The sequence below is a fragment of the Lycorma delicatula genome, chromosome 4, assembly GCF_047948215.1.
Source record: "Lycorma delicatula isolate Av1 chromosome 4, ASM4794821v1, whole genome shotgun sequence".
Classification (NCBI taxonomy): Eukaryota; Metazoa; Arthropoda; class Insecta; order Hemiptera; family Fulgoridae; genus Lycorma; species Lycorma delicatula.
In genome coordinates, this window is record NC_134458.1 from 141,472,396 (window position 1) to 141,480,728 (window position 8,333).

At 27.4% G+C, this 8,333-nt stretch overlaps 1 long non-coding RNA gene across 1 annotated transcript in view; it reads right to left on the bottom strand.

Moving 5' to 3' along the window:
• LOC142323925 (uncharacterized) overlaps positions 1-8,333 on the bottom strand; it is a 90,327-nt gene that overhangs the window by 56,100 nt on the left and 25,894 nt on the right. The window lies entirely within an intron of this gene.

Here is an 8,333-nt window from a genome sequence, read left to right on the forward strand (position 1 = left end):
TTAAAAAAATGATAATGAAGAATAACTAAATAAACACTCAAACAACACATAACAAGCATTTCTAGCAGTATGAATAAAGTTAAAATAATTATAACTATTAGCTAAAAAGTATGAAGTATTTTAATCTTTCTTTTTCCTGTTTAGCCTTCGGGAATTACTGTTCAGGTATGACTGAGGATGAATGAGTTTGATATGTATGAGTGTAAATGAAGTGTAGTCTTGTACAGTTCGACCATTCCTGAGAGGTGTGGTTAATGGAAACCCAACCATCAAAGAACACCGACATCCATGATCTAGTATTCAAATCTGTATAAAAGTAACTTGCCTTTACTAGGACGTGAACGCTGGAACTATCAACTTCCAAATCAGCTGATTTGGGAAGACGCATTCACCACTAGACCAACCTCATGAGTTGAAGTATTGTAATCTAACTTCAGTAAAGCTAACTTTACAATTTTGACTGGGATTGTCTTAAACAATATTTCATTTATTTTAGTATACTCATTTTATTGTATTTCATCAGTATTTTTTTACTAGTTATTAATTACTGTTTTTCTTCAATACTATTTTTCCTTCTAGTTTTTTTTAATATTAATTCTTATTATGACAGTTAATAGTTAAAGTAATTACCTACTTTTAGTTTTCAAGTTTTTATTATATATATATATATATATATATATATATATATATATATAGAGAGAGAGAGAGAGAGAGAGAGAGAGAGAGAGAGAGTTTTTGAATGTTTTCCAGTTTTCAAATTTAAATAAATCAGGTTCTTATACCCTTGGTTAGGTTCTTAGGTTCTTAATTAAGGAAGGTTCTTATACCCTTGATTATTAAAACACCTAAACCTAAAACATACTAGAAAGAAATCTTTAAATAATTGTTCATTATGTTGTAGAACAATTCCAGAATTAGTACAGACCTCAGAATTAGTACAGCCCATTCTGCAAGTAATAAAATTGAAATTATTATTACCTGTTAAAACCTAAATTATTCTGTTTTATTTTTTCTTATTAAGGCCATAATAATTTTAATAATCTATACATCAATTTGTTTACTACTCTTGGGACTAAATATGTAATTTCAGATTTTTTATGCAAACACAAAATACTAGTAAAATTTGCAAAAAAGTTGTACAAAAAGCTGCTATTTAATACAAAAATTTATTTATTAACAAAAGAAAAACTAATAAATAATAGCCTTGTAGACTGACTATAGACCAAGATTTCCCAGCTGAGTAAATAATGAAATGTGTACATAATACAAAATAATTTATGAAGGAAACATTATGGTTTTGTTTTACATTATCTGTTTCAATTTTTCTTATGGCTGTAATGCACATGAGATATAACACAAGCAGCACTAATCAGATACTTTCCCTCCCTCAGATTAACAATGTTCTCTATAATGTCAGTGTCTAATGAACAGAGTGAAGGTATCTCTTATAAAGCTGATTATCATCTTTGTGATGAGGTATCGTGCTAATGGACAACAAAATATTTGGCTAAATGAAGAGGAAAACAGGAAACCATACAATTCTTCAATTTCCTTAAAATAAGTCATCTTCTAACAGAAGAATGTATGATTATACATTTAAAAGTTTATAATGTAGCTGCCAAAAATATTAAAACAAAGAGCACATGATAATGGTAGCAGTGCTTAATTGGTAAATTACACAATTCTTTCAGTGAAGTTTTGTCCCTATTAATAAGATTTAATAGGTTTACAGTCTTTATTGAGGCAGTTCAGTGTAAAAAAATTACAACCAAGAACCTTTTTACAAAAAAAAACAGATTAGCTATTATCTAAAACAGGATGTTAATTTTTTATTATTAAACAATCATTATCAATAAATGTTAAGTAAATACTTTAAAAAAATGATAATGAAGAATAACAATGATAACTAAATAAACAACACTTATGAAATAATACAGAACAAGTATGCGAGGTCGTATTTATAAAATTAAAATAAATCAGTAAAAAAATCTGATGTGGATACCACATGACTCCCTTTACGCCTATTAAATTACATATAAAAATTTTTGCTGCACTTTATTTAAACTTATTTCATTTGAAAGTGAGATATGATCCTCCAGTTCTTTAATAAGGTGGACAGTTACACAATTTCTAAAATATTAGTTAACATCAAATATTTATACAATTATTAATTCAACAATCTTACCTGAAATATTAGGATAGAGTAAAAGTCCCTTTATTACTCTTTAAATAAATGTATCTCTTATATCTATCTAATAAGTTTTTTTTTTTAAATTATAAAGATGTAACCATCAACAAAATGAACACAAAAACAAACAATCAGATGGTTCACCAAATCTGATGTGGACACCATTACTTACTTGTATGCCTATTAAATTACATATACACATTTTTAAAAAATGAAAAGTATATAAAATTTTATTTCATTAATAATGTATGATATTTTTTTCTTTTTTTTGTTGTTATTGAATTATTTACTGAAATTTTTTTATAATCGGAGGTTAATAATTATTAATAATCAATATATTTAAATTAAAAAAAGAGATGAAGTCTGATTCGAACTGATGTACCTTCCACTTATAAGATCCAAATATTTCATTAATTAATATTTCATTTGTCTGTAATTCTGGAACCAATGAAAATATGTACCACTTATGCATCGTTGAAAAACTCTCAATAAGGGCTTATTACTGCAGTTAAGAAGTTCAAAATCTGGATTTTTTTTTTGGATTTTGAGCTTTTTTGGACACTTTTGGTTCAGTCGATTGCAGTCAAAAGGGGACGTTCACAACTAGATGTTACAACAGTCCTAAATCCAAAATTTCAACATCTTACGGCTAATCGTTTTTGAGTTATGCGAGATATGTACGTACGTAAGGCGTCACACCAAAACTAGTCAAAATGGATATTTCCAATGAAATCAGAAAACCGAATTTTTTTGCGATCACAAACTTCCTTTACTACATACAAGGAAGTAAATATTCATTAAGTTACCTTTTTAAGCTAACTTTACAGTTATTATCTAAAATAGTTCTTAAGGATTTTTAGTATACTCATTTTATATTTCAATTGCTTTTTACTAGTGATTAATTATTATATTTGTTATAGTTCTTAATTTTTTTTTAAATACATAGTTTCTTTTACATACTAATTCCTCATCTATTGATTATCATAGTTAATTAAAATAGTCATCTGGTTTTAGACTTCTAATTTTTGTTTTTTATAAAAAGTTTTTGAACATTTTCCAGTTTTAAAATTTACATAAATCAAGAATGATCTTAATGCCCTTGTTTATAAAAACACCAAAACTTAAACCATGCTAAAAAGAATCCTTTTAAATATTGTTTATTATACTGCTGAACAATTTTGAAATTAGTACTAACCTCAAGATTTACCCATTCTCCAAGTAATAAAACTGAAAAATAGTACTAATTCCAAAATGATTTTTTTAAAAATTATAAACCAATCTGTAAAATCATTAAACATATATAAAAATTAGCATAAATTTAATTCCATATTAAAGATACATTTTATATCTTGCCATCTTTACTATACAGAAATTCAAGATATTAAAAATAAAAATAGAAACAAAGAAAACCATATGATCATGTTGAAACCAAACCTGTAATTACTATTTTTTTATATAAGCAAATAATAATAAAAGTTTTTTTTCTTGTTTTTATCTGACCAATTAACATAATGATACACTATTAGTCAATTCAAATTGAAGTATGCTTTCATCAGACAGTTATTGAGCCAGAAAAATAAGGATCTGCTTCAAAACAGATAATAAAATCCTCACAAAACTACATTTGGTCCTTTTCTTTTTTTAAAGTTTTAATTAATAAAGTTGGAGTTTGACTTTTGTCAAAATCATCTTCATAAAGTGCACAATGCATCAATCTTGGTTGATAAAGCTTAAAGCTCAATGACTAGTATCTTTTCCAAACCTATTGTGCTACTGTGGGTATTTCTACCTAAAAGAGGTTTTCTAGTTGGCAGTTGAGGGCTCTTTGGTAATATATCCTCAACAAGTTTTCTGCTTTATAAAATGCAACTAGTTCTAGTACTAACAGACTAAAGACTACTAGACTACTGTTAGCAGCAGTATCCTACTCCTTTTTTCACCAAAAATGAAACATAAAAACTCAAAAAATACTAAACAAGAGCTGAATAGTAATTATTATATAACTAAGTAACTAGTATATCTGTTTTTCTGGGCCTATTGTGCTGCTGTGAGTATTTCTACCTAAAAGAGGTTTTCTAGTTGGCAGTTGAGGGCTCTTTAGTAATATTTCCTCAACAAGTTCTTCATTTTCTAAATTGCAACTAGTTCTAGTAGTAACAGACTACAGACTACTATACTATTGTAAGCAGCAGTATCTATTCCTTTTTACATCAACATTGAGACATAAAAACTTTCTTCTTTTGATTGTGTCAAAAAGCCATAATTCTCACTATAAATACAAAAGATTACTGAATAGTAATTATTATATAACTATGTAACTAGTATATCTGTTGTTCAAGGCCAGTCCAAAGCCACAACAAAGCAAGTAATTACTTAGGGTTGCAAAATTTTGAGGGGGCCATTTCAGTTCTGAATATAGGTTTCCATCATCTTATGGAAAAATAAATTTAAAATCAAGTTCTGATTTTTATTTTTTCCAATTGGCATAGACACATATCAGAAAAACTGAATTATGAACTTAATATTCGAATATACAGTTAATATATCTGGAGCATGTCTAAATAAATAACTATGGTAACTCAAAACGAACTGTCACAAAATAACCACACAAAAAAAACAAACAATTAAGTTCGTTGTATTTAGTTAGTTAGTCAGCTTGACTTCAATGGCGTAAAAATTAAAATCTAGGCGATGGACATGTTGTTTCATTTCCAAATTCCCATCAATGTAGATGTTGATACTTAAAACATAGTTTATTTTTTAACCATAATAGTACATTATATTTTCAAAACAATCATTCTTAGGTAATTAAATGCTACGCAATGTATTTTTTGTCTGTCAAAAATAGACATAAATTATGAGTACATATTATTATGAGTTGTAATAGATCAATTCATAAATTTGTCAGACAGTTATTAGTAGATTACATTTCTACTATTTTAAGAAAAACATAGTGATAATCAATCATATTGACAAACTTTAATTTTTGTAACAAACTGCAACAAATTATACAGTAATGACACTCCTGTCAGAAGTGTATGATGATGTGAGGTGTGGATTTTTCACTTTGCTGTAGGGCTGTTGCTATGGTACATAATAGTTAGCCTTAAATTTCAGCAATGTAGATGTGTTTTTAACTGCCAAAGTGTGTTTTACACATTTTTACATTTGAATATATTCAGCACTATTAAATATCTATTCATTAAATACCCTGTTGTATTGAGTGTCGTGGGTATCTTTTATGAAAATAAGTAAATAATGAAGAAGCTTAATTGAAACAATCTTGATAAGAACTTTTCTTCTGAAATGAGTCCTAGTGCTATGATTTTTCAAATGATAAACTTTTGTGTCATAGGGCAAAATGTATGGTCAAAAACGACAAAAACATTTTGGAGATGCTTATAAAAAGAAATGAGAAAATAGACAGAAAAATTTACAAAAATTATCAGGTTCTGTTGATAATTATCTAGCAAATATAAAGAGAAATGAAGAAAATGTAATTGAACAAGTAGACAAAGAAACAGCAACAAGTACTGAATGAAACAAATCGCAATTTAGTACAGAAAAAAACTCTGAGGAAGAAATTTTGAAGGAATGTTATTTTAACGAGAAAAAGAAATCTGAGAGTAAAATATTAGATATTGAATCAGATCCAGGAAAATGGCCAGTGATGATTATTGATGAATTACAGACCAGAGTTGTTCTTAAAGAGCCCAGTAAAACTGATCCAGTATTCCAATATCCTGCTAATGATTCTCATTGTAGATTTATGCCATCTTGCATAAATAAAACATTGAAAAAGAGATAAACATTTTTTTAAATCCTGAATAACTATATTCTGCAGTCAACAATGCTATATTTTGATACTGCTGTCAACGATTTAGTAATTCTAACATTCTTTTGATATCATCTGGTTTTAATGTTGGTGTAATTTGCATCAGCATTTAAAAATCATAAAACTTAAAAAACCATAAGGCATCATTAACAAAATGGATTGAACTAACAATTAGATTAAATTGTGATAAGAGAATTGATGCAAACCAGCAATGCTTAATAAATGCAGAAACTGCCTGTTGGGAAGCTGTCTTGAATGATTAGTGGCAAGAGTAAATTTTTTAGCAGAACAAACTTGCATTTCATGGTACATCTTATTTGTTATATGGAAACAATAATGGAAATTCTCTAAAACTGGTTGAAGTAGTGGCACAATTTGATAACATAATGAAAGAGCATTGTCAAAAGATTAAAAATTAAAAGGTTATTAACGTTTTTTCTGGTGTGCAAAACTACAGGAGAAGCTCTTACAAATAAAATATTAGAAACATAGATACATATGGAATCTCTTTAGCAAGTAACATGTCCAAGGGTATGATAATGGTGCAAATATGAGAGGAAAAAATGCAGGCGTGCTGAAAAGAATTTTATATTTAAATAATCATGTTTTTTTTATGCCTAATTACTTCACATTCAATGAAAATTAGTGATGTGTCAAAATCATCAAAGGAAGTTATTTTATTTTTTGGGACAGTTCAGTCAATTTATAATTATTTTAGTAATTCCACACGTCGATGGGCAGGCAATTTTGAAAGTACTTTTAAAGATGATGCTTAAACCATTGTCCACAACCAGATGGAAAAGCAGAAATGATGCAATTACACCTTTAGATATTCAGTTGGAGAAATTTATGACAGTTTATTTGAAATATTCATTTGATTTTTAATTCAAAATAGAATATTTCTTTTACATGCTGGACATTGTTCACAGATCACTAGAAGAAAAATGTTATCAATTAAATGAACACATTGAAAAATTTTTGTATGAAACTGGGAATTTAAACCAAAGCTTTATGAAACAACAGCTTCTCCAACTCTGCCAAGATTTTTATTTAGCTTTGAGTGGTAATACAGATGCCATCACTGATTGTATTGAACTCTAAGATGAATAGTTATTTTTATCAAATTTTCTCACCCTGAACATGCCACCAATAGAAATACTAGAATTAATTCTAAAAAGTTTAGCGCCAAATATTTTTGTGGTTCTGAGAATTCTGTTAACAGTGTCAGTAGCAGCAGGGGAGAGAATTTTCTCCAGATTGAAATAAATAATAAAAAATTAATTGAGAACACAATTTTCAAAGTCAGTTGTCAGGACTAGCTAAAATTTCAATAGAGTCAAATAGCTAAAACTTTCAATTTTGCACAGCTACTAAAAGACTTTGCATTAAAGAAGCTGAAATGTTTTTAAAGTTTTTAATTTACTTTTTTTATTTTTTGACATATATTGATATACTTTATTCTTAAATAATAAATGTAACTTCGATTTTGTTTTCAAAATAAAAAAATGTAGGACTTCCTTTAATTTCTTCTTTTCATCTGCAATACAGATTATTTATTTTAGATAGATTTAGATAAAAATGGTCAAATTCTAATAATCTGACATGAGTACCAAAATATAGATGACTACAAAAAGTTTACTTAGAATGGCAAATAAGTTCTGGCCAACCCTGCTGTAGATTACTACCAATGCCACAAAACCAAACTTACTACTTACTGCAGAATGTTAGCCCTACAGCAGAAACTGACTATTAGCCCAAGTAAAAAGTGTAACATAAAATATGTTTTTTTTTTACAAAATCAATTTTTTCTTCAAAAATATTTAGTATAAGTGAAAATTCACATTCTAACAGGGAATACATGCTGACACCAATGTGGATGGGTTCTTGATCCTTCCAGTCATGGTAGGCTGCCTCAAATAAACTTATGAGGTCAATAAAAAAGAGTATAGTTATAATAAAATGTTTGAGTGCAGTCTTACAGTAAAAAAGTAAATAATCATATACTCCACTCAAAAAAAAAATAATGAAATTTATATATAATTTTTTTTTAATATTATTATTATATATATAAATTTTAACAATCTAAGAAATTTCAAAAACATCTGATGAAGCTATATGCAATGTGAAAGCACTATTTGAGAAAATTTTTAAGGAATAAGAAGCAAATAATATTTTTATTTTATTTTTTTGATAGTATATATATATGAATATAAAATATATCTTTTTTATTTTTATTTTTTTTGGGGGGATAATTATTAATTCACCATAGAAGCTTGAAGCTTATACATGGTAATATGAAATGGAAATTCT